The sequence below is a fragment of the Odocoileus virginianus genome, unplaced genomic scaffold, assembly GCF_023699985.2.
Source record: "Odocoileus virginianus isolate 20LAN1187 ecotype Illinois unplaced genomic scaffold, Ovbor_1.2 Unplaced_Contig_102, whole genome shotgun sequence".
NCBI lineage: Eukaryota > Metazoa > Chordata > Mammalia > Artiodactyla > Cervidae > Odocoileus > Odocoileus virginianus.
In genome coordinates, this window is record NW_027224419.1 from 29,444 (window position 1) to 37,358 (window position 7,915).

The 7,915-nt window shown below is 39.8% G+C and overlaps 1 pseudogene; it reads right to left on the bottom strand.

The window, feature by feature from the left end:
- Positions 1–555: 555 nt before the first annotated feature.
- LOC110145106 (olfactory receptor 51B5-like) lies at positions 556–1,597 on the bottom strand (annotated as a pseudogene).
- Between the last annotated feature and the right edge of the window lie 6,318 nt (positions 1,598–7,915).

The window sequence follows — 7,915 nt, forward strand, 5'->3', positions numbered from 1 at the left end:
CCTGACTGTCTATTTCCTCTCATTTATCCTTGGTTTCTCTAACCACAAACAATTTTTTTCCTAAGCAGGTACTGCCTTGAAAAATAAACATAAACTTACCGTTCCTGAGACATAGCCATAATCATTTAATGGAGGAGGTAGAAACTGATGAGATAATTGGGATGATAAGTGATACAACACTGATCAAGAAATAATTTTTACTTCTTTTTAGAAAAATTCCTGCCTCAGGGACCAAACAATGTCTTTGGATATCTGTGAGGGAATTGTTTAGAGTTAGAGATTGATTGGCTATAAATAGACCAAATTTTATCCATCTCAACCTAACTTTTTTATCCTTATAGCTATTCTTATCTGCCACCTTTCAAATTCTAAATAAAAATGTTTTAGTTACATGATAGACACACCTCGAAACAACTAAGGTGGGTACTTGACACACAAGAACTGAGTGTCAAGCAGAGATATTTAGCATAGAGAATTTATTTTTAATTGCAAAAAACTAGATCAAAGACCTGGGCTTAAGGAAATACCTTGGATGATTTGTAGCTCTATTTTGACAATTATTTTACCAAGAGATTTGATTATGGGGAGTTGACATGAAACTTCTTTGCTCCCCTGCCAAAAACCAGAGTTCTGACTTTCTGGGTGAGGGACTGTGATGGTTAGAGATCAGGCTGTAACTTGATGGATAGTAAAAAAGCAAAGAATGTCACCCAGATCTGCTTGTTCTTGGCACTGTAGATTATAGGGTTCATTAATGGAGGGAACAAAAAATAGACATAACTCATAATGAGGTGGATGATATGTGGAACATATCGATGTTCCACAAACTGATGAATCAGAGACAATCAATCACTGTGACATAGAAAACCAGGACACAACAGACATGGGACACACAGGTATTGAGGGCCTTGACCCTCTCTTCTCTGGAGGCAATGCTCAGGACACTCGAGTATCAACACATAGGAGATGAAAATAATCACAGGATCCAGCATAGATATAAGGACTACAAGGACCACTGGATACAGTTGATTGAAGGTAGTATCAGCACAGGCCAGTTTGATGACATCCTGGTGAAGGCAGACTGCCTGGGAAAGGACATAGGAATGGCAGTAGGGAAAAAAATAAAGGGGCAAGATTGGGGGGGACAACAGATACAAGCTGCCTCATCAGAACTCCCAGCCCAGTCTTCACCATTAGAGTATTAGTGAGTATAGAGGTATATCTAAGGGGGTTGAGGATGGCAAAAAATGATCATTAGGCCATAGCAAGCAAAACTCCGAATTTCACAAAGGAAAGTAAGTGTATCAAGTAGGCCTGAGGAAAGCATGCTACGTTTCCAATCTCCCTGTGATCCAGCCAGAGGACTCCCAGCACCAAGTCAAGTCAGCTCTGTATCTGTGGCTGCCAGCATGGACAAAAATAGTACATAGGCTCATGGAGATTATGATCTTCCTTAATGAGAAGGAGGAGGATGCCATCACCAAAAAGGACAGAGAGGTAGAAAAAAAAGGAAGGGTGTGGAAATCCAGTGATGATCTGCCTCCAAGTCTGGAAAACCAGTCAACAGGAAGGAATTGAAACTGCTGTTGGGCCACATGTGAGGTTTCTCTAGGGGAAATGTTCTTTTATTGCCTCAGTTATTACCATAGAAATGCAGTTCCACGTTCAAGGTATCACTCCAAATGTATATTCTCAGAATTCTTTCTTAAAGGTAAGAATGACATCAATATAAGCCATTGTTTTTGAGAATATATTTGTAAGACAATCTATAGTTTTTGAGTTCTTAACTGCATATTCCAGGAACCATCACTTACCTGAGTAATCAAATCCCTAGTACCTCACCTGGTCATCCGCATGTCCACAAGCTCCCCAGGGAATTTCTCATGCATACTACAACTTAGATCCATTTTTATTAATTATGCTGCTTTCCCAGAATAATCTATCCTTGAGGAATTTCAAGAAACTCAACTCTAGTGTCATTACAATCCACTACCTAAAATGCAATTATCTTCACAGTAGGGCTTCCTTAACGCACATTGTCCTGCATATGTATGATTTCTCAATAAAAGTGTCAAGAGTCTAAGAGAAAAATGTATAAGAAAAGAAGCTGTGCCACCACCATGTTTCCTAAGGAGCAGGTTGATGTCAAGAAGAGACACTTTGCCTCCCATTTCATGTATTAGTTTTTGGAGAACAAAAATAATTACCTTAAGTAATTATCAGCCCCACCCAGACGGTACACAATACTCACTACCACTATTGTGGCCCAAACTGATTAAAATTTAGATGAACATAGACCCTCAGACTGGAATAAATGCTTAGGAAAGGGATGGATCTGACTCATGATAGCTTCTCCTTGTATCTGAAAATTTTTATATTCTCTTATTTTCATGTAGCTTCTTTCTCTTTCCCCATTATTTTTCTGTCAGCCCTCTAAAATAACTCCCCAGGACTTGATTTCTCTCCTTTCAAATTCTCCATTTGTATTAAAAAAAAAAACTTGATTTTTTTCCTTTTATATCTAACCATAGGCTTCTGAATGCATCTTACGCAACATTAAATGAGGCTCATTGTTGCTTAAAGAGAGCATTTCCTGCTAATGGATGAAGATGCACGTCCTTTAAGAAGTCTTTGACATTTCTCCTGCCACTAGCCTATGGGTTTCTTGTTTTATTTGCCATACTCAATACCTAGCAAAGTACCTAATATGTGAGATACATGTGTATATGTGTACACATACATCAATAATACATATATAAATGTACATATCTATGTGCATGTATATATGTGTATACACATGTATTTATATACATTATACACCCAACAGTTTTTGAACACCCAATGTATGATAGGCGTGGCATTTTAAGCACTGAAAACAAATGGTCATAAGATAAAGTACCTGATTTTATAAATTATAAGGCTTAAAACTAAGTGAGATGGGAGGTGGAAGTGAGGTTAAAGACAGAGGGGACATATGTATACCTATGGCTGGTTTATGCTGGTATATGGCAAAAATCACAATATCATAAAGCAGTTATCTTCCAATTAAAGATAAATTCAAAAACTAAATGAGAAAAATTTATATACATATAACAGTAATTTTAGATTAAAACAGTACTATTCAATAGATTGTTTGAAATTGTATTGCATCCAGGTTCCAGGTTAGTCTAGTAGTTTGTGTGACCTGAGACTGCATCTCTGAGGAGGTGCCATTAAGCTGAGACCTGAATAACAAGGAAGAGCTGGACATGTGAAGATCTAGAGGAAGATTGCTTCATTGATAGAGGAAAATAGGAAAATTAGCATGCCTGGAGCTTGGTGAGCAAACAGAAGAGGCATAACAGGGAATATCAGAAACCCAGGCAGCGGTCAGGTTTCACACATCCTTGAGACACTAATAGGAATTTTGTTTTAACTACAAATGCAATTAGCAGACAGTGAAGAGTTTTAAAAATCTCAGTGGAGGAGGAGCAATGACATATTATGATTTGCATTTTGAATGATCACTTGGGCTGCTAAGAGCAGAATGGATTATCAGGAAAGATAAAAGGAAGGAGAAAGCTATTGAAATAATTTAAATGAGAGGTGATGATGACTCTGACAAGGAGAGCAGCAGTGGTAATGGAAAAAAAATTAGATAAGGATGCACTTTTGAGGAAGTACCAAGATGCATGTTGGAAATGAGAATGAGGGGGAAATGAAATGAGAATACTCCAGATTTCTAACTTGAACTAATGGGACACTGGTAGAAATTTTATACTCAAAAGGGATAGTCTGAGGGAGGTATACATTTACTTGTGAAAATGTCAAGTGCCATCAGTAAATATGACTGAATTTGAGCAAATGAATGTTCTACTTTTTGCCTGTCACATACTACAATGTTTTTAAGCTTTTTTTTTCTTTCAAATTAAAAAGTGTGCCATCCCTTTCCCCCCACAAAAAAATTATATACCTAAGTCTTCCCCCTTAGTACCTCAGAATGTGACTGTACTTGGAGAAATACCTTTAAAGTGGTCATTAAGTTAAAGCGAAGCTGTTAGAATGGGTTGTAATCCAATCTCACGTGTCCTTAAAGAGGAGGAAATTTGGGCACGCAGAAAGACACCAGGGGAAAAAACATGTGGAGACACAGGGAGAAGATGGCCATCTACAAGCCAAGGAGAGAGGCTTCAGAAGAAACCAACACTGTTGCCAGCTTGAACCTGAATTTTTAGCTTCCATACCTGTGAGAAAATAAATGTCTGTTGATTTAAGCCATGCAGTCTGTAATATTGTTATGGCAGCCCTAGAAAACTAGTACTCTAGCAATGTAAACATGAGCAAGTTACATAATCTCTTTAATACTGAATGTATATTTAGGTAGAAATTTAATTTAAAAATGTACAGATGTTAAAAATTATAAAGTCATAATGAACAACATCAAAGAAGACCTAAATAAATGGCAAGACAACATATGTTCATGGATCAAAAGACTCAGTGTAGAAAGATAACAGTTTTCCTTAAATTGAATGAGAAATTTAATGCAATTTCTGTCAAAATCCCAGCAAAACTTTTTAGTGACATAGACAAGCTTTTTCTAAAATTTGTATGGGGAAAAAAAAGGATCTAAATAATTAAAATAGTTTAAAAAAATAAAATGGGAAGAATAAGACTATTCCAAATTAAGGATTATTATATAGCTCTTACTTAGTCCAAGTTCGTTCTGCTAGCCACATGTCAGACCAATAAATTCTAGAGATGCAGTGTTGAGGGAAGGGACGGACTGTATTTGGAAAGCCAGCTCACAAAGGAGATGTTAGGTTACAGTCTCAAGGTAACCATCTCATTGGGGCCTGGGTGCCAGATTCTTTTATAGGACAGAGATGGAGGGGGAGAGGAAGCAGGAAGCAAAGTAAAAAGGCCATTAATCTTGCAAGTATCCTAGAATGGCAAGCCTCAGGGAGGGGGTCTGTTCATTTCTTCCTTCCAGCCATCCGGAGAACAGGGTCCTGAACAAAAGCACTTTAACAGCCAAACAGAGGGCAGGTTTCTCTGAGGCAGACCATTATGTTTGATTATAATAACAAAAGCAATGGAAAACAGGTAAAAGAAACAGTTCAGCCTGGTAGTCAGAATTGGCCCTTCCCTGCAACAGAGCTTAAGTAATCGAGACTGTATGGTATTGGTAGAAGGGTAAGCATAGAGATTTTTTTTTTTGAAACCTCCATGGTAACGGCACCAATTATCCCACCAAAAGTACACACAGGTTCTCTTTTCTCGAAATCCCTGCCAATGTTCGTTATCTCTAGTCTTTTGTTTTGTTTTGTTTTTAACAGTAGCCATCCTAACAGGTGTGAGGCAATATCTCACTGTAGTTTTGGTTTATATTTCTCTGATGATTAGAGATGTTGAGGACCTTTGCATATGTCTCTTGGCCATTTGTATGTCTACTTTGGAAAAATGTCTAGAGTTTTAGATAGGGAGCACATATTAGTAGTTGCCAGAGGTTACTGATGAGGGAAAGGTGGAAAGAAAGATGGATACGTCTATAAAGGTGTAACAGGAGTAAGCTTTGTTGATAGAGACAGAATGAAGGGATAAAGTAGGAGATTAAATAGTTAATCCCTGAGGGGATTATAAGTAGAAAAATATGGGAAACTCCTGTAAGTTAATGATTACTGGAGAAAGCAGGTTTGCTTAACCACAAAACCGTCAAGCTTTCTTAACAGTAAAACCATGCAACAGAAGCAGGAGACATGCCCCAAAACAATAACAATGGTGGCATGAGACCCACATCATGTCCAGTGAGCTCAGTAAGTTAAAGACCCCCAAAATAGGCTCTGTGCACACACACACACAAACAATCATTTATGGGAAGGTGACTTTTCAAAATGAAAGACCCTCATTGTACTGAGACCTGAAAATATTTTTCCAAAGTGCTGTGACAGTCCTGGCCTAACCATGTAGGATGGGACAAATAAACTTTCCTGCCCATTCTGGGGGAGGAATTGATGATGGAAACATGATGTCTACTCAAGAAAGATGAAAAATTTCATCTTCCCCTCCCCGCTTTTTCTTTGATTATGAAACTGTAGCCTACTAAGTTCCCACGGTGTGGCAATTCTCACCGGCCCACTTGTAAGCCTCACAAGCATCCTATTCTAATAAATCATTTCTTATGTATCACTTTGCTCTTGCTGCATTCTTCTCTGCTCTGAGACATAAAGGACTATGGTATTGAAGCTCTTCGGAGCTTCCCTGAAATGGCACCAATTGGTTTCATTGTTAAGATGGATCAATTTTGTATCTTGATATGGTGACACTTATTTGATACAAGATACAATTTTGTATCTTGACTATGGTGTCATTTATATGAATCTACACATGTGATAAAATTGCATAAAGCTATCCACATTGGCACACAAATGAGTGCATGTAAAACTATTGAAATGTAAATAATCCCTGTGGATTCTACCAATGTCACTTTGCTGGTTTTGATATTTTATTACAGTTACGCAAGATGTTATTATCGGAGGAAAGAGATCAAGATGGCTGGGCTCACTTTCTTTCACAGAAAACATAAAAAATGCAACTATACATAAAACCACTCTTACAAAATCAACCTGGGGACTAGCAGGATGGCTCTTCCACAAAAAAGCCTGTAAAGAAAGGTCCACACTGAGTCTGGTAGAAAAGGAGAAGAAACCTGGTTAGGACCCACAACCTTATCAGGGGACACAGAGAAGGAGAAGATATTACTCTGGAGAGCAGAGGGTTCAAGCCACATGTTAGGCACTCTAACACGGGTTTGACAATGGGGAGGTGAGCCTTTAACTAGTTTGGAAACTGTAACTCAGCTGGACCCTATGTGGCTTTCCCAGGACAGTGCTTAGCTGCTCAGTTTTGTCCAACTCTTTGTAAATCCGTGGACTGGGACCTGCCAGTCTCCTCCAGACAACAATACTGAAGCTGGTAGTCAGTCCCTGACTCCAGGAGATCTTCCTGACCCAGGGGTTGAACCCTGGTGTCCTGCATTGTAGGTGGATTCTTTACCACCAGAGCCACCAGGATAGCCCTTCCCAGGATGGGCCTTCCACCTAATCCTCTGATTTGGCTCCTTTCTGAAGTAGTACCTAGATAATAGTATTTGATGCAAATTTCCTGAGTTGTTTTGCAGAAACACCCAACAGAAAACCACCAAAAGGAAGGTGTTAACTACTTGATGACTGTGAGCACACAGCCCCAGGCTTCCTGGAGCCTCAACCCCGATAGAGTTAACCTCTGTGACACCACCCTGTTCCCTCATCATCAGTCCATCAGAGAACTGTGCACAATTTGATCACGTACCCTGTGACCCCCACAGCCTCACCTGGATTATAAAAATGCTATGTTGATACTCTCTGGCAGCTCGAGGCTTTTTAGGGTACGGACCACCTCAGTCACTTACATGGCTCTGCAATAAACCTTTCTCTGCTCGAAATTCTGACATTTCCCTGTGTTTGACCTCACTGTGCATCAGCAACTTGAACTTGTGTTGACAAAACCAGTGGAGCTTACTGGAGGGCTCTAAGAAACCAAGACTACACTCTTAAAGGACTCACACACAAACTTGTCTCCTCCCAGTCAGAGCAGATTGAAAACTTCCTGGAGCTCTGGCCTGCATTCTGAGGCTGCCCTAGGATGCCCCCCAGCCTGCTGCAGCCTGTTTGCCAAGGAGGCTTCCCAACCAAGGCAGAGGCTACCATTGCCAACAAGGGTGCTCACACTTGGAGGGACTGAGCCAGCTTGGACCACAGCCCTGCCTCTGACCTGGAAGAAGGTACCCAACATCCCTAGGGAGGGAGCAAAACTAGCTCCAGAGCAGAAGCCCCTTGTCAGAGCTGGCATCCCTGCATAAACCTGGGAGGAAGCGAAGCCAGATGAGTAGTGAGGCATC